A 24,821-nucleotide genomic window follows, 5' to 3' on the forward strand; every position below is an offset into this window, starting at 1 on the left:
GAATGCTCAAAAAGCATGCGGGATAATATTTACGTTTGTTTATTTGCTATAAATGCTCCTGTTGTTTCATGCATGTACTTTAGTTTTGTTTGATACATTCAAAAAAGAGTTTTTATTTAAGCAGGTAAAACTAAAGGTACAGTTGATTTATCTAACTGCTTGTATTAAAGCAGTGGTCCTCAACCTGTTTATCACAGCAGACCGGTCAACACTTATAATGTTCCTGCGGACCGGAGGTGTTTGGGTGTTCTGTGTTTGTCTGAGATAATTAATTTACCGAAATGTGTATATTCCATACAAGCTGAAGCTGAATGGTCAGTTGTTGTCACTCGACTCGCCGTGCACTTGTGGCATTCATTCAACTGCGTGCATCTGGAAGGTGCGAGCGCGTTAAGCCTGCGATAACCCGTCATGTACAAAAGCCTCGTCTATTTCATGAGGTGTGCTCGCAGTTAGCAGAGGTCAGCAACGCGGCGCAAATCGCTGCGCAAAACGCTTGCGCACACAGGCCGCTCACCTCCGCTGGAAATGACGAACTTGATTGAACTCTAGAAAAGACCCAATATGCAAACTGCCCCTAAAAGGCCGCTGTCATTTGCGATCTCCAGCAGTTGATCTTCTTCCACAGCCATTACCTGATATGTTGACATATGGGTTGCAGATCCATTCCTTGGTAGTTCAGGGTCCTTTATTGGGTCTTTTCCCCTTAGCAAAGAAACTTTCCAAAGACGTCTGTTTCATACTCTTTTTGCTGCTTGTGGGTTAAATTTGGGCACTCAAGTGACCGAGATTTAAGCCAGAAAATACAGTAATTTTTTTTCAAAATAAAAGATTTTTTTTTAAATTAAAGGTCATCAGACTCAGATAAATAAAACAGGAATAATTAATTATTTCTTGTGCGGCCAGGTACCAATTTATCCATGGACCGGTATGGGTCCACGGCCCAGTGGTTGAGGACTACTTTATTAAACGACAAAATTGTATTACAAACAGTAAATAAATATAAATTATACATTTTAATACAAGGTTTATATAGAGCTGCACAATTAATCGTTAAAAGATCGCGATCTCGATTCGACCCCTTAGACCAGTGGTTCTCAAAGTGGGGGTCGGGACCCCCAGAGGGGTCGCGGGACAATGAAGAGGGGTTGCCTGGTGACTTCCAAAAATCTATTTATTTTTATTGAACCATAAGATTTACCATAGTTTATTCAGAACCTACAGAAGAGAAAAAAATAGTCGTTTATAGTTAATATAGTAGCTTATTTTGGATTGCGACCCCTGGGGTAATTACATTATACGAAAGACACAGCAATAGCGTCAGATGCAGCAGATTGATTTTATAACACCAGGTTAAACTTTCTGGCCCATTTACAGCACTGACATACATTAAAAAATTAAACGAAGAACAGACTTGGGTCTATAGGTGTGTGTGCGCCATTGCATGCAAGGCCTCTGTATTTATAACCACCTCAGAGGATATTGGGGGTCACAAGTCACTGGCATTGTCATTTTGGGGGTCGTGAGCTGAAAAGTTTGGAAACCCCTGCCCTATACGATCTTAATCCAGCATTTCTACGATTCTGTCAATCATATTTTCAAGTTCAGGAGAGAAGAAAAGGCGGCTGCACGAGTCAGTATATTGTGTCACACGTTTCTCAGTGACATTGACACCTCCAAATGATGTTGAATGAGTCACATAATGTATTTATAAGGTATAATTCACCTAAAAGTGTCATTTTTGTCTTCATATAATGATGCGTGCACATCTGCGGCCGGGAAATCACACGTGACGTGAGCTGCTGGCCATGAACTGTTATCACAGAGAGGGCGCGCGCGCGCTCTACTTTATGATAGACGCGTGCACATCTACTTTAGTAAACAGAACCTGCATATGTTGCGAGTAACAGGTAAGACAGTTGTAAATAATATTCTGTTTGTGGCACAGAGTGATCGTTTGGGAGCCGCGCGAAGTATGAACAAGCACTTAGCAGTCAAAATGAAACCAAAAGTTTGCACTTCATTTAAATGATCATAACGCATTTTAGAGTTATGATTGCGGCAAGCATTTGATATGTTTTTCTTTCATAGTGAACACACAGTTGTGCATGAAAATAAATGTTTACAATGTCAGTATAACTACTCTAGCTTATATATTGTTGTTGAACATAATCTGATAATGGCAAATGTCTGATTTTTTATGACAGATTGCAAGCATATATCTCAAACATAATTCAACATCATAATTATTATAAGTAGAATAGAATTATTTATAAAAACCAGAAGACCACATAATATTATTATCGAGGTTGTGCCATATGTTTGTTTTTACCATACCTTTATTTTACATCTACAGAATCGTGAGAAAATCGTGATCTTTATTTTAAGCAAACAAATCGCGATTCTCATTTTAGCCAGAATCGTGCAGCTCTAGGTTTATAAAAGGGTAACGCACCGTAATATCGAATTGAACCGAATCAATGGCATGAAAATTGTAACCGTACAGAGAGACCAGTGTAGGTTCACACCTGTAGTTAAAATGGCAGAAAACTTATTTTTGTTGAGCTAGAATAAAACAACTGTAGAGAGCATATGTGTATTTTATTGGTTAAAGGTGCAGTAGGTGATTGTCTTCAGAAACATTTTTTGTTGTGCTGGTTGAAAGTGTCTTCACAGTCCAATAGTACTGATTACAGTAAATGATCTAAATGTGTTTATATGTATTTTTATATTCTGGGTAAAGCATAAAACTAAAAAATGTTCATCCAATTAAATAGAGTCGGACCGTCATCTCCCTTAATTCCGATAAGCAGGTCAGACTGTCTGTCAGCAAATGTAGATTCCGACTTCTGCGCATCTGTTCACGCAGATCTGCCATTAGCGCGTGCCTGTCTGCATCACAAACGCATGCGCTCCGAGCGAGCTGCGGGCCGCTCGCAGATGCCGAGTCGGAGCCGGAGGCGCCGAAGGACAGCCAAGCTTGGGCCGATTACTGTAAAGCCAGGCATGGGTATAATTCGCCCCTTCAACGGCCGCGCGGTCATGAGACAGACCGGGAGAAATTAAACGCTGAATTGAAACTTTTAAAAACCTGAATCAATATTGGAGTTACTTTAGCATGCTGGAGGAAGGGCGACACCATGGCTGAAGTACCACTGTTAGACAGGTAATGTTGTTTTAAAACTTAGGCTAAGCTTATGTTAGATTGTGTTTTGTTATGAATGACTTATATGCACAGACGTTGTTTAGCCACTGAAATCTCCCGGTGAAAGATTGATGTGATTATTCTCAATTTCATAAGGTCCTTTGACAGCATCTATAATGTAGATTTATATTTAGTTTAACAACAAAACATCAGTAAATAGTGCTATTCTGCCTAGCCTGCTTTATTGAGCTGAAGTTTGACTTTTATATTCACATTGGGTCATTTTTGAACAATGACAGCCTTCCTATACTGTTTACCATGCTACTCTGAATATTCGTTCTGAAATAGCATGTAAGTGTGGCAAAGTATTACATGTAATTCCTGCACAGCGCTGGCACTAACTAACTGGCGAATTACATGGATTAGTGGGTTGTCTGTCGGCTGTTGCGCGCGCTCGCGATTTCAGGGGATGTGGCTTTGAATCACAGTCCCTCCCCACCGTCCAAAGCGGTTAGCTAAGCGGTTAGCATTTTGGCAGATCACCTACTGCACCTTTAAGTGAACATTATGTAAAATTTTAGATTCCTAACTTAATGTCAATTTTAGATAAGATTAAAATGCATGGGTGTATTAGTTTGGAGTTTTTGGTGTTTCTTGGATGGAAACAGGCAAAAACAGAGGAGATCCCCGTCCTGCCTTATTTGGTGCTCTGGATTCTGTTCTTGAGTAATGTTCTCTGCTGCCAGACTCCAATCTCTCTCTCTAGGCTCTCAGAAAAACAACACAAAATATCTAGATAGTTTGTGGATTTGCTGCTGCCATGACAATGGAGAACCCACAGCATGTGCTCTTCTACGTTTATGTAAACAAGTACCTGAAATGCTCAACTGCATAAACAGGAATTGATTACAATGATGTTTTCTGCTTGGAAACAGATGTTCCAAAGCATAAGAGCCTGTATAATGTACACCCAATCTGACCCCTAAAAGTGTAATTTGAAGTTGCATACCACAGCGAATTCAGGCTATCCTCAAGTCAAAGTCCTAGAGGTCACGTAATTCACATTTAGATTAAATAAACCCCTTTGGCTTCCTCCCAGTGTACATTGTATTTGTCCTAAATAGCATGCAAGATTAGCATTAATGCGTTCTAAATCATTGTACATTGAAAAGAGTTTGTCAAAGGTGCTTAGAAAGCACACTCATTATATTGGATTTTCAATGGTCTGCATCAGTATGCATGTTTTATTGATAAAAATGTAATGAGTGGCCAACTCTGAAAGGTGTTGAATATTTTTGCAGAAATTACAATACATGCTTGATTTTAGGCTCGCCACGATAGACGGTGTTGACGGTGATACCGGTTTTAAGACGCAACACGGGTGACATCACTTTTTCACCGTGACACCGTCCCCACATTTTTTTTTTTTTTTTTTTTAAGTATTCGTTTTTTATTTATTAAAATATTAATTTGAAATAAATGGGAAACATAATTCTAAATAATTTACTTAAGACGAGAGCATGCACTGTAATTATCATCTGAACATAGCTACAATGCATCATATTTCATTTATCACATCAAGAGAACGAGAGGAGTCGAATTTACTGAAAGAGAATGGTGGACAATCAAGTGTCAAACGCAATGCAAAAGCGCCTGTTTGGCTATATTTTGGGTTCAAACCAAATGCAAAAAGAGAACCTGAAGACGTTAATGAGGCAATCTGCAAACTTTGCCTGGCAAAGGTGGCAGCAGTTGGAGGAAACACAACTAATTTATACACACATTTTCAACACACCTATACTTGATGTTCAACTATGTGTGGGTCGCGGGTAGATAAGATCAATAGCCATAAATACGCAACGCATACTCTCATTTTAAAAATCACGCGACCATCATCTCACAATGTTTAATAACAAATTATCTTTTTTATTATTATTAAAACAAGAGTGATTTAGCAATGCAAATTAATAAGCCAACTGCAGAGAAACAAAGCAACTTATCGCGGCAACAGCCATGAGCACTTTTCCCGAAGTTTAGCTGTTCTTTTTGCACTTGATTATTATGCGTTTAATGTAAAAAAAAAATCAATAAAGAATAGGCCGACAAGAGTGAAGGCTAACCTGTGTGTGCTCGCGTCTTTTATCACTGAGGACGCTCTCTTCAAAAACCGAAAGTTGCTTCGTCTGTCTGGCAATATTTCGGCTTTTAATAAATGAAAAGTTAATTTAGATGAGCCAATATTAAAAATTGCAATAAAGTAACTGAGACGTGCGGCCACACATCGAATCTGAGGTCTGATCACATCTCTCTCTCTCTCGCTGTCATCCAGACGCCTAACTGAGGCTAGTAGCCTACCAGCTGACAGGTAGAATAGCTAAAGCCTTTGCGAAATCTGTCAAAATACAGCACTGAAATTAACAGGCATAAATGTCTTTGAGCCAGAAAGTCTATCTAGGATATCTGTCAAAACGCAATTGGAGCCATGGAGGAGTTGTGTAGCCTTTAAATTATATTATTTTTAATAAAATGAAAACCAAAATAAACTATCCATGACATTTTTCGTTTGATAAAAATATACGTAAACGAAAAAAATCAAAGGGTGGCTAGTTTGTTGTAATGTGTTTTAATATTAATCAAAATATGCTCAGCCTATTCAAGCTTAACGGTTAGCCTATACGCCGTCAGTTATTTTAGTGAAGTTTATTTATAAACAAATTTCGAGAGGATCACGTGCTTATGATTGTTCACAGCTGTTCCAACTTTAGCTAATGACTGATTATCCTATCAAACGATCCTTAACTCACTATAAATAACCAGACTTTTCTCAACTCAATCTCTTCATCTTGTAGAAACCCCCCCCACCCAACCCTACTTTCCCTCTTTTCAAACGGGCATCACGGTGGCCAGCGATTTGCACTGTTGCCTCACAGCAAGAATGCTCCTGGTTTAATTTCTTTCCAAACCAGACGGCATTTCTGTGCGGAGTTTGCTCGTTCTCCCCATGGTCGCGTGGGTTTTCCCCGGGTCCTCCGGTTTCCTCCCACAGTTCAAAAACAAGCACTCTAAACAATTAATCCAAATACTTTAGCTAAACTCTGAGTACACCTTTCAGCATACATATCCGACACTTAGCTACAACAAGCAAGAGGGGGAGTCATCGAGATCTACCTGAGCTCAAACTCCCTTTTCGCCTTGCAACGGGAGGGAGCCCAGGGCTCGAGGATCTTATAAGCTCAGGGCTCACTCCCAGGACGCCACGCCAAACTAGCTTTATTATCAATCATCAAGCTAAGTGTGAACTCTTGAAAAGCAGAAAAAAGGGGAAAAGAAGAAACGCCCACTCCCACGGTGATACTGGCATTACCGGTGTTGTCACATGTCGATTAACCGGTGGGGGAATTTCCTCATCGTAACAACCCTACTTGATTTTAAGATTCCTTTCCATTTGGTCTTATGATGTGTTTTCAGTGGTAAGCAAAGACTCATTACTATTTCTACCTGATGTTAACATGCTTTTAATGTCTCTTGTGACCACACTTTTTTTTTTTTTTAAGTCTTTATCTTTTATTTTGTCACGCTTTTACTCTTTATTTTTTGTGAGCTATCTGTGCAGTGCTCAAGTACTTATAAACACAAGTATGGGTTCATCAATTGAATTTCCACAGAGCAGAATAATGAGCTATTTTGTTCAATGATGCAACAAACTAGCCTTTGAAAAGTGCAATGTTCCTAATTAATCAGGGCCGGAGTGGGACACCTTTTCAGCTCTGGAGTTTCAAGCCTCAGACCGGCCCACCTCAGTTCACGACTGACTATATTAAAATAAGTAAATAAATAAATATTTCCAAATCAGTTTCTAATGACACTATCACGTCTTTTTTTTTTTTTTTTTTTTTTGAGAAAACAGCTGCTTTAGAACTTCAAATGTTCAACAATCCTAACAGGATTATATGTCTTATCAATAAAAATGAAAACACTAAATTACTCTAACGAGAATCGAACCCGGGTCCGCGGCGCCTTAGCCTAACGTGCTATCCGCTCGACCACAACAACTGTTTTATAAGCGATGACACAACTGAGTTTTATCATCATTAAAATAGATCAAAAGAGAAGAGTAGCGGTATAATAATGAATAAAAAGGCTGTGGTCAAGTAAATAAATAAATTTTAAAAGTGTGATTGCTGAGAGCAACAGATTCTGGAGCTAGGGACACCGGCCCTCGCGGCCAAAAAACGGACCGGCCCACCGGGAATTCTCCCGGTCCTCCCGATTAGCCAATCCGGGCCTGTAATTAATTATCGATACTGAATGATATGAAAGATTATATGCATCACCCAGCCCTATTTTAAACCCTTTTTTACACCGTCACTTTTTATTATTATTAATTTAGTGGATCCTTAATGAATAAAAATAGAAATAAACCATACCACCACCAAAAAAGTAGTATGTCATTTGGCATGCAGCCTGTTTATTTCCTATTTTTGCATTTCTTGTCAAAGCCAAAGGACTAGTCTCAACAGGCGATGCACTTCATCTGTCTTTACTTTTGTGTGGTCTTCTGTCTTTACATAGAGCCTTCAGTCCCGTGAGCGTGAGCTAACATGCGGTTTTGGTCCATGCAGTCTGGTGTACTTCTTTTGTGCGGTAATGTGTGTCGCGTTGAATAGCGCGCTTCTGTTTGGCGCTGTAGAGCAGTGTCTTGTTTTCAATGGCGAGTAGTGTGTTGTGTGTCGTAGTGAGCTGTGAAGTGTGTTGTGCTGAATAGTGAGCAGGACGCAAACAACAGCCGCGGCCCTTCACTCCCCCTTTAAGAGCTTGTCACCATTACCAAGGCAACAATACTGTGATCCCTAGTGCCGGCAAAGACGCGCGGACCAAACCGGAGATAAGGAGGAACGACGAAGAGAAGCTGTAGGCCTTGAGAGCTGCTCTTATCTGAGGAGAGAGACAGAGGAGTATACGGAGGGACAGTGACGGAAGAAAGAGTGAGAGAGAGAGAGATAGAGCAAAGTCCTGGGGCTTATGGGGGGTGTAAATGTCACCGATGGGCTTCTTTCAGCGCCTCACACTCAGATGCGCTCTTTAGTGAGTGTGTGTGTGTGGTAGTGTCAACACCAGGGACTGCTGGCTGATGAAACTGCCTGGCTGTGTCCCAATTCACATTGTATCTGTCCTAAATAGTATGCAAGATTAAATTGTACAGTAAGTGCCATTGCTGCTTTTTTAGACCGTGTTGCTCATAGAAAGCAATCTGTTTTCATTTACGTTTCTGATTGAAGAAAAATGAGTTCAATAGCTTCTGTGTATTAATCAAAAAATTATATAAGAATATTTCTGAGTATATGCTTAATAGCAAAAAAGAAATAGTATATATTAACTGCCGAAACTGCTGATCTACTGGGGTTTTCACACACAACCATCTCTAGGGTTTACAGAGAATGGCCAGAAAAAGAGAAAATTTCCAGTGAGCGGCAGTTCTGTGGGCACGAATGCCTTGTTGATGCCAGAGGTTAGAGGAGAATGGCCAGTAGTGATGGGAAGTTCGGATCATTTTACTGACTCGTATTTTTGAGTCTCGTTCATCAAGATGAACGAATCTTTTTTTCGAGTCATTTCGTTCATTTGGTTCAATTTGCCAAAATATTATTAAAATGTTATGAATTGCTTCCAAAAACATCTACAACTAGCCCAAAAGGTTGACTGCACGACAAATATGTCATAACTAGAATACTATAAGGAGGAGAAAATAATAATTCAATGTTTACCTGCTCTTTAGTCTATAAAGGCATGTTGTCTCTTTGCTCAGCTCATCTCTTCGTATCTTTAAATGTCAGGGGTTCATTCACGTTACACTGACAGTCACATATAATCTTAATCAATGCACAGTCTGAGCCGATAGGAGCCATGATCGTTCATTGTTTACGTGACAGAATGACTCAAACCCGAGGAGTCGAGAGATGAGCGGTTCAATTCTCTTTCCGGCTCTAAACGTGTATGATTGGCCCGTGAGGAACGAGTGACTCAGACCTGATAGAGGACTCGAGAGACGAGCAGATCAATTCTTTTTCCGGCTCTAAACGTGTATGATTGGCCCGTGAGGAACGAGTGACTCAGACCTGATAGAGGACTCGAGAGACGAGCGGATCAATTCTTTTTCCGGCTCTAAACGCATATGATTGGCCCATGATGAACGAGTGACTCAGACCTGATAGAGGACTCGAGAGGTGAGCGGAACAATTCTTTTTCCGGCTCTAAACGCATATGATTGGCTTCTGCCAATGTGATGAAGTCTTGAAATTACTGATACTACCTGCACAAATGTGCGCACGCGCGGATGAACGAATCACTCCCTGACAGGACTTGTAGTTCCTGAGTCATATTGTAGATTCGTTCAAAATGAACGAATCGTTCATGAACGACCCATCACTAATGGCCAGACTGGTTCCAGTTTATAGAAAGGCAACAGTAACTCAAATAACCACTCGCTACAACCGAGGTCTGCAGAAGAGCATCTCTGAACACACAACAGATGGGCTACAGCAGCAGAAGACCACATCGGGTGCCACTCCTGTCATCTTAGAACAAAACTGAGGCTGCAATTCGCACAGGCTCACCAAAATTGGACTATAGAAGAATGGAGAAACGTTGCCTGGTCTGATGAGTCTCGAATTCTGCTGCGACATTCGGATGATTAGGGTCAGATTTTGGTGTCAACACCATGAAAGCATGGATCCACTCGGTCTTGTATTAACAGTTCAGGCTGCTGGTGGGGGTGTAATAGTGTGGTGGACATTTTCTTGACACATTAGTACCAATTGAGCATCATGTAAACGCCACAGTCTACCCGAGTATTGTTGCTGACCATGTCCATCCCTTTTTGATTACAGTGAACCCATCTACTTCCAGCAGGATAACGCGCCATGCCATAAAGCGCAAGTCATCTCAAACATAACAATGAGTTCACTGCACTCAAATGGCCTCCACAGTCACCAAATATCAATCCAATAGAGCACCTTTGGGATGTGGTGGATATGAGATAAGACTTTTTGTCATAACACCCAGTTCTATTTTGTAAATATTCTCATCAAGCCTGAATTTGTCTGCCATAGCCCTGCGGTTAGAAAGTTGCAATTTGGATCAAATGGTCACAGGTTTGAGGCCCGTCACCAGAGGGATTGTTAGTGTGAGGAGAGTAAATAAATATCAACCTCAAAACCATGGCATTGATTCCTCTGAGCAAGAAACCAAACTTTGGGTGTGTGTGCACGAGTGCAAGAGTGTAGAAAAGCCTGTGCTACTCCAGTTTTCAGCTGTTAGAACTTATGCAGTGATTTAAGTGAACCACAGATATTCTTTAAACCAATTCATCATTGAAGCGAACCATCCAAATCTGTTTGCGGAAATATAAAAGCCTGAAACTACACTTTTTTTTTTTTTGCACTTCAACTGTTAACCAATGATAAAAAATGCTAATTTTTAGGGAAACCACCAACAATCAAGAATGTATAATAATATGGTGTCGCTACTTTGCAATCAATAAATGTCGTTATAGTCGAAAGGGCAAAAGCAGCTACCAACATTGGAAAAGGGTAGTACATTTGCCCAGAGTGTGTTGTTGAGATTTTTTAAAAAGGATTTATCTTGTCAATGTGTTAAAATGAGTTGCCACCAAAAATTATTCCATTTGCTGAAACACAGAGAAAGTTGAGGCCAAATTAAGACTCAAAATCACCTCAGAGTGTATTGTTAAGTTTTTTAAAACGGATTTTTCTTGTCAATATGTTAATTTATCTGCACACTACTGATTATCAATAGCAACCTGTACATCTATTCATCTATTGTAAATCTCTGGTCATAGCTAATACAACCTGTATATAATGTTCATAGTACACCCATCTGTAAATATCACCATAATTTTTCTATAACTGCACTTTATAACTTATACCTGTATCCTGCACTTGCTGCTATTGCACTGCTGGTTAGACCTAAACTGCATTTCATTGCATTGTACTTGTACATGTGTAACGAAGTTAAATCTAGTCTAATTTAATGTGTCAAAATAGGTTTTACCACCAAAAATTATTCCACTTGCTGAAACACAGAAAAAGTTGTGGCCAAATTTAGAATCAAAAATCACCTCAGAGTGGATTGTTGAGTTTTAAAAATATATATATTTCCCTTGTCAATATATGTCAAAATAAGTTTTGCCACCAAAAATTTACCATTTGCTGAAACACAGAGAATGTTGTGGCCAAATTAAGACTTAAAATCACCCCAGAGTGGATGAAAACATCCCCAACAGCACACAAAGGTTAATTTGCAGTGGTTCTTGTGTTTTAATACAGTATCTGATATGAGCAATTCCATACAAATGTCAACCTTGTCATGAAAAAAATTCAGTTTTCACCAAAATAGCGAAACCCTAAGTTGAGTATGCTAGTATTTTATAGTACTCTACAAATACTCCAAAATGTCTCAATATTGGATTTACCAACATCACACAAGTGGCAATTTCACATCTGTCACATCCATCACGTAGAGGTGTCACGTCCATAACCAAGCTTTTTCTCATAAAGGCAAAAATATAAAATAAAATCAATAATTTGTATTCTATAGTGAGCAACTTTTATCCTTTTGTTCAGAATTATTTCCTTTGGGTTGTGCAGTTTAATTCACAGTATTCTACAAAGTATGTTGTATACTGTAAATTTGCTAACTTTTCTGGTCACGTCTATAACATGTTTATTTTCGTCATTAAAAATCTAAAAAAATGTTTACAGATTGATAATTTTCTGATCCCATAAACCCCTGTTTAGTTGTTTTGGGGAAAAACAAAAGAGATGTTTCAATATAATAACATAAACCTTCTCTCAGAATTTCTGTTTTAAGTTTTCACTGCAAATGTTACATCCATAATGCTGGAAATGCACATGTTGAAACATGTACACCTGACAAAAGTATTGTTGCCGATCCCAGTTGTAAGAGCAACAAGTAACCAATCATTACAAATACTATTGGAACCTTGGAACCCGCATAGACTCAATAAACCAGTCAAGAAAAATCATGATTTGGTTCAGTATGGGGGCGTGCGAAAGATCAACAGCCTGAGGTATCAAGACATTCGTGCTGCCCATTATATTACAAACCACAGGAGAGGGCAAATTCTCCAGCAAGAGAGCGCTCCTTCTCATAATTCAGCCTCCACGTCAAAGTTCCTGAAAGCAAAGAAGGTCAAGGTGTTCCAGGATTGGCCAGCCCAGTCACCCGACATGAACATTGTTGAGCATGTCTGTGGTAAGATGAAGGAAGAGGCATTAAAGATTAATCCAAAGACTCTTGATGAACTCTGTTAGTCCTGCAAGAACGCTTTCTTTGCCATTCCAGATGACTTTATTAATAAATTAATTGAGTCATTGCAGAGATGTATGGATGCAGTCCTCCAAACTCATGGGAGTCATACACAATATTCATTCTTTTTCCACTGCACCCTGACTTTATATTCTATACTGTACATTATTTCTAAGTCGGAACTTACTGTCCTAATTAAATCATTTAAAATCAAGGCATGATCATTTTATTTTGGTCAAATAAGCGTGATATACGTAGAGGCTGATACCAAATGATCAACTTGAAGTCATTATTTGTTGTTCCTAAAACTTGAATAGACGACAAAACTTTTGTCAAGTAGTGCACTGTAGTGATGATGTGTAAATTGCTGTAATAAATTCACTTTTAAATTCATATTCCCTCACTCTCTCTCTCTCTCTCTGACCCCCCACACTGTCCTTACCCTTCATCTTCTCCTCGAGAGTAGACAAACACAGTGCAGGATAAAGCCCAGGCCTCTGGCAGAAACCCAACAGAGAGAGTGGAATGTCAGCGGCGCTGGCCTGAAAACAACAAAAGAAGAGAGAGATAATCAAAAAAAAGGCCTACATCGCAATCCCAACCGTACTTTCGGCAGTCCTGAATACTGATTCAGCCTCTTCTGTAGAGCTGCTCTTTTATTCGCGCGTCTCAGAAAGCGGCGTGTTGTTTACAGTGCGACGGCAATAGAAGACGAGCTAAGAGCGACCCAAACCCCAGGAAGTCGGACGGGTTAAAATAAGGTTAAGAGAATTAGACGCTTTGTTCGGTTACATATTAATGGATTCATTGTCACCAGCTTGGCAGCACATCCACAATTAAACACTCCTATTCACAAACCCGGGGCCGGGTGTTAAGTAAATCTCCGCTAGCTGTCTTTTCTTTGAGCCTACCCGGCTTTACGCTCAACAACCGGTGAATGGGAAGGCATGCTTTGCTCGTACGATTTTTCCCAATATGCGCTGATGTGAATGGCGTGAGGAAGTGGCTTTTCAGAGCCAACGTCTTCAGGAAAGAGCCTGACGAGAGACAGGTTTTAACAGGAAAATGACAGACAATTGGGGACACTTTATAAATGAAGTTTGTTGTGCGTGAGATCTTGAAAAGAGCTTCCTGAAGGGTTTATTTTGTTTGGCTGTGATGTGTCTGCAGTTGAGGAATGCTAACAATAAAGCAGAGGTCAAATCTTATTCTGTGGCACTGTAGATTTCGGTTGGTTATTTAGCCATGCGTGGTTTTATTGGCTGTTAATCATTTAGCTGCCACTTTTTTCTTCTTTTGTTTTTCACTTCTTTTTTTTCTCAGTGGCTTGGAGTAGCTTGTGAAGCTGAATTATGATATGAAAATCGAAATGCCATGTGTCTAGGTACACTGTAAAAATGTTGTTGGGATAATGTGAAGTAATTAAGTTAACTTATCAGTTTTTATGAATTTAAAGGTGCAGTAGGGGATTGTCTTCAGAAGCATTTGTTATTGTGCTGGTTGAAAGTCTCTTCACAGTCTAATAGTAATGATTACAGTAAATGATCTAAATGCATTTATGTGTATTTTTATATTTTGGGTAAGGCATAAATCTAAAAAAATTGCTCATCCAAGTAAATAGAGTCGGGACGACATCTCTCATAATTCCGATAAGTAGCTCAAACTGTCTGTCAGCAAATGCAGATTTGAACAACTGCGCAGCCTTTTGTACGCAGCTCCGCCGACCGCCATTTGTGCGAGAGAGAGAGAGAAAGCGTGCGATCGGTAAAAACTAGCTGAATCAAAACTTTTTAAAAACCTGAATCAATATTGGAGTTACCTTTGCACGCTGGAGAAAGGATGACACAATGGCTGAAGGATTTCGCTTAAGCCTCCTTTCCACTGCACGACAACCGACAGACCGGAAGTCATTCATTTCCAATGGAGAGCAGTCCGGGAGCTGCGTCGAGTTCCGATCATCTCCGTATGTGGAAAATTCGGATCCGAATTGAGCTACGGATCCATTTAAATATTTGAACTCCTGCGACTAGACCGTATGCGACCTGCCGACCCAATATGATGTATTCCAGTGTTTTCCAAGCAGATTGTGCGCGCAAGATGAGAAATAGGAGTTTATTTGGTTATTTTTTTGAATTATAAAAAGTCTATATTAAAAAAAAAACTTTTCTGTTCATAAATGTAAGTAAAAAAAGTAATAAAAATATTTATTTTTAAATGTTGCATCCATATTCCCTCCAGTATTTTAGCGGTCTATGAGTTTCTAGTATTCATTCATTCATGTAAAGGCACAGAGAATAAAGGCTCTTGCTTTTGCCCTCCTTTATTTCGGACACCGTGAAATCAGCTTCTCCCCTGTGGTGTACGACAACACTGAAAATACTGTGCGGCTGCCAAAAGGGGGCGTATTTTGACAGTCATGTCCAAATGTCGTGTGCAGTGGAAAGGCGGCTTTAGACAGGTAATGTTCTGTTTTAAAACTGTTTTAGCTTCATGCAAAGCTGATGTAATGTTAGATGTTGCTGGTACAAATGAGTTATATCTTCACAGAAGTGTTGTTCAGCCACTAAAATCTCCTTGTGAAAGATTGATAAGACTATTTTCAGTTTCATAAGGGACCTTTTACAGCATCGATAATGTAGATTTTAATTAGTTTAACAACAAAACACATCGCATGTCAGTTTGGCTTGCACGCCTCCGGACAAGCACTAGTCGCTTTTAACACGATAGAGGGTTCTTGTGCTGTGCTCGTGCCTAAGGAGGTGTGGCTCTAGACGGCAGGGGAGGGACTGTGATTTAGAGATTTATGCTAAGCTGTTAGCATTGGGGAAGATCACCTACTGCACCTTTTAGTTGATTGAACATCACAAAAGAACCACTAGTAAGTAGTTTGAACAAACAGAAAATGTGTTTTTTTTTTTGTTTTTTTTTAGTGAAATAAGCAATTCTGGGTTAAAACTCAACTTGTTTTTTTAAAAAGCCGTTACATTTATGCTTACAAAACGTCACCAAGTATAATTTGAGTGTTGAAAAAGTTTGCATAAATGTGAGTGTTGTTTTAGCATAACTTATGGATTATTGCTGTATGTATTATTATCGTGAATTAGTATTAAAGCGGACCTATTATGCCCCTATTATGTCGTGTTTTTTTTAAATGTAGGACTAGGGCTGGGCGATATTGCAAAAAAAAGGCGGTGGCTTCTTGCATCTGTTGCTAGAGCACCTTTTGAGGTCAGAGGAGGGAGGTTTACCTGCATAGCACTTCGCCAGCTGGCCTCCGTTACACTCACCCCCCTACCCTAAACCTCACTCTCATCCCGGATGAGGTTTCCGGTGTAACCCACAGGTCCTACTGCACCCATCCCATTCTGAGCTGGGATCAAACCGGCGATTATTTCAATGGGAGTCAGTTGCTTTAACCAGGCTAAAGACCATAGCCTCTAGCATCTGTCGCTAGAGCACATTTTGAGGTAAGAGGTGTGAGGTTTACCTGCATAGCAACTCGCTAGCTAGCCTCTATTACACTCAGCCTCCTAAACCTCACCCCCATCCGGGATGATTCCCCATGTGTAACCCACCGGTCTAACTGCACCCATTCTGTTCTGAGCTGGGATTGACCCGGCAATTCTTTGCATGGGAGTTGGTTGCTCTAACTAGGAAGCTAATGACCATGGCCTTTTGAGGTTAGAGGAGTGAGGTTACCTGCATAGCACTTTGCTAGCTGCCCTCCATTACACTCACCCCCCATAATCCTCACTCCCATCCCGGACGAGCCCCCAGGTGTAACCCACCAGTCCTGGAACGAACCAGCGATTCTTTCTATGGGAGTCAGTTGCTCTAACAAGGTGTCTAAAGAGCATGACCTTTTGAGGTTAGAGAAGTGAGGTTTACCTGCATAGCACTTCGCTAGTTGGCCTCCATTACACTCAGCCTCTTAAACCTCACCCCCATCCTGGAAAATTCCTCATGTGTAACCCACCGGTCCTACTGCACCCATCCCATTCTGAGCTGCGATCAAATCGGCGATTCATTCTATGGGAGTCGGTTGCTCTAACCAGGAGGCTAAAGACCATAGCCTCTAGCATCTGTCGCTAGAGCACATTTTGAGATCAGAGGAGTGAGGTTTACCTGCATAGCACTTCGCTAGCTAGCCTCTATTACACTCAGCCTCCTAAACCTCACCCCCATCCAGGACGATTCCCCATGTGTAACCCACCGGTCTAACTGCACCCATTCTGTTCTGAGCTGGGATTGAACCGGCAATTCTTTGCATGGGAGTTGGTTGCTCTAACTAGGAAGCTAATGACCATGGCCTTTTGAGGTTAGAGGAGTGAGGTTACCTGCATAGCACTTTGCTAGCTGGCCTCCATTACACTCACCCCCCTAAACCTCACTCCCATCCCGGACGAGCCCCCAGGTGTAACCCACCAGTCCTACTGCATCTCGTTCTGAGCTGGATTCTATCTATTTTTATACATTTTTAAAAATGAAAAAGCATTTTAAATATACTGTAAAATATTTGACCTTAAATTTACAGTAAATTACTGGCTAATAATTGCATTACTTTCACAGTGAGGTACTGTATGTAAGTTCACGGTAAATTACTATGAGGTCCTTCATAATAACAATAATTCTGTGAATATTTCTAAATATCTAACAAAGTGCCTGTACTAGCATAAACATTGTGTATTATTTTCTATGTTGGATAAAATATTAAGTGTTTGAATTCCTATAGCTAACGTGCAAAAGACGTATTTTTACAGTAGTTTGCTGTAATCATGATGCCTGCCTTAATTTCACAATAAAATTCTGAATATGTAAAATTTAACACAAGTCCTATAAAGTGACACCAATGTAATTTACTGTGAAAAATTACTGTAATATGTTGTGAAATTCTGGGAATTTATTACAGTATACAATTTAAACTCGTATAACTCATTCTTGAGGTTTGAGAGATCTTTTAATCATAGTTTCTTTGCAAATCCTGTTCTGTGGACATGTTTATGCACGTTCTTATGTGGACATGTTATTATGCGGCTGTCAATCAATTCCGTGGGCGGGGAAAACCGTACTCTCACGTCACAAATCACTGGGATTTGGATCCTATTTTAACATCAGGAAATCTTTAAAAAATGTTTCTATCAGTCCAATATAATTGTGGACACACTATACGTACACACAGTTCAAACAGCTTACACAAGTTGATTTTCATCACAGATGCCATTTCAATCAATGAAAACATTTAAAAGTTTACTAGTCCTAATTAGGTGTGACCCAAGATGTAAAACTGTACTCATGCAACTTTTAAATAAACAAATTTTGAGTTACCTAATGCGCACATCCTGATAAAAACATTCAGTAGGAGCTTCATAGATGCTGTAGTGTGACTTCCTGTTAGATTCTAACTTCCTGTAAAGCTGCAGTGAAGCAACGTGTATAGTGAAAAGCGTAATGCAAATAAATATGACTCCACGTTCAATTTAAGAGCTGAATTTTAATAAGAACAAGGTGCATGACAGAGCTAATGCAAATCTACTGACTCACTATTTGTGGTTTGAAGTATGCAAACAGATTGTTTTGGACACATCTGTATTTTGCTTTTTAATAGCCGCTCACAAAGACAGAAGTAGGACGTGTGTTTCTGTTTACTATAATTATTTGAATTGACTTATATTTACATTTTCAGTTTTTTTTCTTCAAGTTTAATAGGTATTTTTATTGGGTAATACCTTTATTTTGATGTAAATGAGCTTTTAGGTTACATTTTTAAGGTTTAATATTTTATTTTTAAGGTTTAATTACTTTTATTTCAGATTTAGATTAATAGTTAGTTTAATAGTTCAGTTGTCAATGCAGCATTTCTCATTTTAAAGTTCATAATATCTATTTGTAGTATATTTAAACATTTATTCATATTTATTTCAGCTTCATTTCAGTTTAAGAAATAATTTTAAAAGTTTAATGAACCATAATCATTTGCCAGAATTATTTATTTAAAAAAAAAGATAAGGTATAAATTGTATAAAATGCATGCAAAATGTATTGACATTATTTACAAGTCATAATCCAGATAATGCCAATGTCACATCCATAATTAGTTTCCAGAGGGAATATTTCAGTGTCACCACTGTTTTGTTTTTTTTTCATTGGAGATCCACTGTCAGGACAAATAATCCAGAGACACCCAGTACCTGCTTTCAGGAATTCAAGAAAAGAGTGCATTAACCGATCTTATCTAACCAATTCTGTCTTTCTTTGTCCAAGCTGAGATGCTACTTGGGATGTACAGAGGTTTCTTTGTGGTTGCAATATCTAAACATTACATTTCCTGTGCATGAATGCTGCTCTTTGTGTTGTTTTGCAGCAGTGTTAAAGAGTGAATGGCCTCCTCTCAGGTGCACAATGGCTCAATATGTTGGTTTGGTGCTTTTAATCCACCTTTTTTCCCGCACATGACTGCATTTTAAAATATAGGTTGCACTTCCTGTTTGGAGAACTTCTATTCAAATGAACTGAAACAAATCACGGCAGGTATAAAGACAGTAAAGCTCTATTTAAATTTGGATAAACACCACACCGCATGACAACCTCAAAACAGTTTGCAATTCTGAGTGTGCCTCAGTGGGAGTGGAGTTGACAAACCACCTGTAGAAACACACTCTTTCATCTCTCTGACACTTTAACAGACACTTACACCAGTTTTCACCAGACACTTAATTGTAATCACACAATATCTAATTAAAACAATCCATTTATGAAGTGTGCCTCACACAGGCGAGTGGGCTTGACAAACCACCTGTAGAAACACTCTTCTCTCTCTCTAAAAAAACACTAGCACTTAATGGCTCGTTTCCACTGAGTTGTATGGTACGGTTTACTTTGGTACGCTTTCATGGCCATTTCCACTGGCAAAAGGTACCTAAGAGCGAACTGTACCGTACCACTTTTTGGGCACCCTTTGCAAAGGGTACCTAGCATTACAAAAGGGTATCAAAAGGCGGAGCTAGACAAATGCATTTGCTAAATGTTTAAATACCATCATAAATATATGAACTAATGCATGCAACACACAAATGCTGAGATTATTATTATTTATCTCACCTCCCTGCGATATGGATATCGCAATATCACAGGGTGTCTGGCGCCAAAAAATCACAAAAGTTCTTAAATTGATTTAGAGAAATTTAAGGCCCTTAAAAAGTATTTAAAAGTCTGAAATGCTATTTTACAAGGTATAAAATTTCCGATAATTTTTGAGTGTATGAAGTATAGTTTTATGCGAAAGTTTGCCTGAATTTAATCTGCGAATGTCGGTATACTGCGTAGTTTATGAAATCAAAAAAATCCTGCTAGATTTGACATCATGCTGCTTTGTTTACTGCAGTAACCAAGACAACACCATTAATCCTGCACTTCTACTGGCGACACCTGCTGGTAGAGCTGCACGATTCTGGCTAAATTGAGAATCACTATTTTCTCACGATTCTGTAGGTGCAAAATAAAGGTTATTCTGAGCAGACTTTATTGTTTATTATTGTTATTTCCTAAACATATGGTAAAACAACAGTAATAATATTATGTGTAATATATAAAATGTTGGGTAAAATGCTCAATTTTGAATAGACTTTGAATAGTGGACCTTAAATTTGTCCTGGTCATTAATGCACAGTAAAGTGATGACATCAGAATACAACCGATTATATATCTGAAGTAGAATTATTATGTTTAAGGCATATGCTTGCAATCTGTCATTGACCACATTATTAGACCATTTTTCTACTGGTAAATTCAGACATTTGTCATTATCATATTCCCTCTTGCATTATATTCAACATTATATAGGTAAGAGTAGCCTAGTTAAACTGACACTGTTAAACATATATTCTCATGCACAACACGAGTTCGCTATGAAAGAAAAACATTAAACGCTTGTCGCAGTCATAACTCTAACATGCGATATAATTATTTAAATGATGTGTGCGCTTTTGGTTTCATTTTTACTGCAAAATGCTGTTCATACTACTGTTCATACTACTTAGCTGTTCATCCCAAATGATCACTCTGTACTAGGGATGGGAAGATTAACCGATATGTATCGATACGCGGTCATGCGCATGCACGATGCGAGTGCATCGGTAGAGCAGCAAAGGATGAATGAAATTTTGGAAGCAAATCGAGATGCATCGGTTTTTGCGAGATGCATCGGTTTTTCCAAGATACAGCTTATATTTTTAATATAGAATGTATTTTTTTATTTATTAGCAAGTGTTGTCAACCTGTTTTGGCGCATTATTTAATCAACCTACATAAAGTAAGCCTTAGCAACGGGCTTGCGGATGTGTACACTTACACTACAACTCAGTGTATCAGGTGTGCGGATGAAGCTAGTGGTGCGCCCTCAGAAATCGCGAGAAGCAAAACAAACATTTTATTCCCCACTGAGTTTTAAATCTAAGTTTGGCAACATTATGGATTTTGCAAAAAAGATGGACGACTTTTTAGGACAGATGCAATTTGCACAATGTGCCGCGCATCTGTAAAATACACGGGCAGTACGACTAATCTGAAACGGCGCCACGGTGTTGTTGTGGAAGCATCTTCCAGTGTCCCTGCATCCCCGGCTTCCTGCTCTGCTTCAACTGTAGCTACCAGCTCCAAAAGTTGTGAGAAAAGCATTGAAAGTTTTTTCCATGCGCAACAGTTTTGTGCGCTCTACGCCAATAACGAATGCTATTGCATTGTTCATCTGCAAAGAATTTCAGCCTAGTGTCACGGAGAACGAAGGTTTTAAACACCTCCTCCTGTTAATTTTTATTTATTTATATTTTTATTAGCCTGTTGTTTACAGTGACAGTGATGTTTCAAAGCAACATAACACTGCTAGTTCACGACCTTAAGTTTTGAATATTCAGTGGCAAAATATATCTTTGTAAAACTTGTTTTCATAGTTGAAAGGTTAAATCACAATTCTTGTTGTGCAATGGTAAACCTTTATGTTGAAAGAGTGCAAATATATGTATTTTTAATATATATTGCACTTATACATTCTGTTTATTGTGAAAATCCTTAAATAATATGTGCTATAGGTTCTAAAATGGCCCTCTACTGTAAACTGACACTGGCTCTGAAAGAAAAGCCAGTTTGTAAAAAAAGTCTTGGTTTTGCTTGGTTTATAAATAATCAAACTCATTCAATGGCACAGCATCCTTTCTTACATCATCCCATAAACTTGATCTAATAAGTCAGTGCTGAATTATCGCATTGTATCGTGATATGGGTGTGAATCGTATCGTGTTGCATCGCAATATGTCATAAATGTATCGCTAATATATAGAATCGTATTCTTTGTATCGAGATGCGTATCGGATGGGCATTATAGCTTAGATGCCCAACCCTACTCTGTACCACAAACTGAACGGTATTTACAACTTTATTACCTGTTATTCACAGCCCATGCAGGTTCTGTTTACTAAAGTAGACGTGCGCACGTCTTATCATTAAGTAGGGTGCACGCCCGCCCTCTCTGTGGTAACAGCTTACGGTCAGCAGCTCACGTCATGTGTGATTTCGCGGTGAATACATCATTACATGAAGACAGAAATTACATTTTTGGGTGAATTATACCTTATAAATACAGGATGTGACTCTCTCAACACTATTTGGAGGTTTCCATGTAACGTAAAACAATGTGAAAACTTTGCCTCTCTCCTTAACTTGAAAATATGATTGGTAAAATATAGAAATGCCGGATTAAGATTGTCTGAGGCACGGATGTCCAAACTCGGTCCTGGAGGGCTAGTGTCATGCATAGCTTAGCTCCAACTTGCTTCAACCCTGACCCTCAAGAACAAACCTGTTTGTTAAAATAAACCAGAGAGAGAGAAAAAAAAATTAAACTCTAGACAGGGCATCCGCCATAACATTATCAATGCCTTTTTTATGACGAATATCCAAATTATAATTCTGGACTAGCAGAGACCATCTCATCAGTCGTTGGTTATGATTGTACATCCTGGATAGGAATACTAGAGGATTGTGATCCGTATATACAATCACAGGTAAACAGCTGGAACCAACGTAGACCTCAAAGTGTTGCAAAGCAAACAACAGAGCAAGGGTTTCCTTTTCAATCGTAGAATAATTGAGCTGATGTTTATTAAACTTACGAGAGAAATAGCTCACAGGATGGTCAATACCAGTTTCATCCTCCTGAAGAAGTACGGCACCAGAACCTACAGCACTTGCATCAATCTCAAGCTTAAATGGTGATGCACAATCAGGAGCAGCAAGAACAGGTGCATTACATAAAAGTGCTTTCACACTATCAAAGGCACTTTGACAAGCATCAGACCACACATATGATGTAGAAGGGCTAAGCAAAGATGTTAAGGGGTTAACCACAGTAGAAAAGTTTTTGCAAAAACTTCGGTAATAACCAGCCATACCCAAGAACCTCCGTAGTTCTCGGCGAGTGGTGGGGACTGGAAACTGCAAAATAGCGGTTACTTTCGCATCTACAGGGCGAACTTGACCTTGTCCAACCTCCTTGCCCAGGTATGTGACAGTCGCTTGTCCAAACTCACATTTAGCTAAATTTAGTGTTAGAGATGCGTTAGAAAGTCGTGTAAATATTTCTCTTAACGAATGCACATGATCACGCCAGCTCATGGAGTAAACTACTATGTCATCGAGATACGCGCTACAGTTTGGTATGTCGGCCAACACTGTATTTACTAGACGTTGAAACGTCGCGGGTGCGTTTCTAAGACCGAAAGCCATCGAATTGTATTGCATAAATGAATCTGGAGTGACGAATGCGGAGATGTCAGAAGCTCTATCAGTAAGCGGAATTTGCCAATATCCCTTTAGCATGTCTAATTTAGAGACAAAACGTGCAGAACCGACATTGTCAACGCAGTCCTCCATGCGTGGTAAAGGATAGCTGTCTGGGACAGTGACTGCGTTAACCTTTCGGTAATCAGTACAAAATCTGTACGTTCCATCTGGTTTTGGCACCAGCAAACACGGTGAACTCCAAGGGCTACTGCTCGGTTTTGCCAATTTATTTTCAAGCAAGTAGTTCACTTCTTGACGCATAATAGATCTTTTAGCCATATTCAGACGATATGCGTGCTGCTTTATTGGACGTGCACCATCCACATTAATATCGTGTTTTAACACATTTGTTTGGGTTGGAACATCACCAAACAAACAGTTAAAATCAGATATTAACTTAATGATATCTGTTTTCTGATCAGCAGGCAAATGTTTGAGATAGGAATTTAGATCACTCAAAATTTCTGAATTGACTAACCTCACAGATGATTGGGAAAGGTCACGAAGAATTACACCGTCATCAGCATCTGACATCACAGCAGAAGTCTCTTCCGCAACTGCAACAACAGTGGGAACAACGGATTCTGGCTTTGAAACCGGGGCATCCTTACCTGTCTCTTTGGAATGGTATACTTTAAGCATATTAATATGACATACACGGGTTTGGCGTTTTCTATCGGGTGTATGAATCATATAATCCGTCTCACTCAGTTTCTTTTTTATTTCGTACGGACCGGCGAAACGAGCAGAAAGTGAAGAACCAGGTACTGGTAAAAGTACGAGAACCTTATCTCCAACAGCGAATGAGCGCGCAACAGCCTTTCTGTCGTACTTGCGCTTCATCCCTTTCTGCGCACTGGCCAAAGATTCTTTAGCCAGTTTACACGCGGAGTGTAAACGATCACGGAATTGACTAACATAATCTAATATGTTAGTTTTCTTACTGGTTTCAACAGACAACATGCGTTCTTTTAGTACTTTTAACGGACCTCTAATTTCGTGAGAGAACACTAGCTGAGCTGGGCTAAATCCAAGCGATTCTTGAATTGTTTCTCTCGCAGCAAATAAAACCAAAGGGACTCCTTCATCCCAGTTCTTATCTGTACTCAGGCAGTATTTGCGGAGCATGGACTTGAGTGTCTGATGAAAGCGTTCAAGCGCACCCTGACTCTCAGGATGATATGCACTTGAAACACGATGGGTGATGTCGAGTGATTGTAAAATTTGCTTAAAAAGCTTCGATAGAAAATTCGTACCTTGATCGCTTTGAATGATTTTGGGCAGGCCAAATGTAGAGAAGAATTTTATCAGAGCTTTAACAATCACAGGTGCGGTGATTTTTCTCAGGGGAACAGCCTCTGGAAACCTAGTTGCGGCACACATTATAGTTAGTAAAAACTGATTACCAGATTTTGTTTTAGGGAGCGGCCCCACACAGTCCACAATTATGTGTTCAAAAGGATCGCCAATAACAGGTATGGGAGTCAAGGGTGCA

At 39.4% G+C, this 24,821-nt stretch overlaps 1 protein-coding gene and 1 long non-coding RNA gene across 3 annotated transcripts in view; one reads left to right on the top strand and one right to left on the bottom strand.

Moving 5' to 3' along the window:
* Positions 1 to 24,821, bottom strand: part of LOC137488778 (uncharacterized) — a 385,094-nt gene that overhangs the window by 259,811 nt on the left and 100,462 nt on the right. The window contains exon 3 of the long non-coding RNA XR_012397096.1: positions 12,936 to 13,035. This is a non-coding gene — a long non-coding RNA (uncharacterized lncRNA). The remainder of the gene's footprint in view (positions 1 to 12,935; positions 13,036 to 24,821) is intronic.
* shroom3 (shroom family member 3) overlaps positions 1 to 24,821 on the top strand; it is a 150,774-nt gene that overhangs the window by 11,052 nt on the left and 114,901 nt on the right. The gene's annotated exons all lie outside the window — the stretch shown is intronic.

This window comes from Danio rerio, chromosome 21 (genome assembly GCF_049306965.1).
Source record: "Danio rerio strain Tuebingen ecotype United States chromosome 21, GRCz12tu, whole genome shotgun sequence".
In the NCBI taxonomy this organism is placed as follows: domain Eukaryota; kingdom Metazoa; phylum Chordata; class Actinopteri; order Cypriniformes; family Danionidae; genus Danio; species Danio rerio.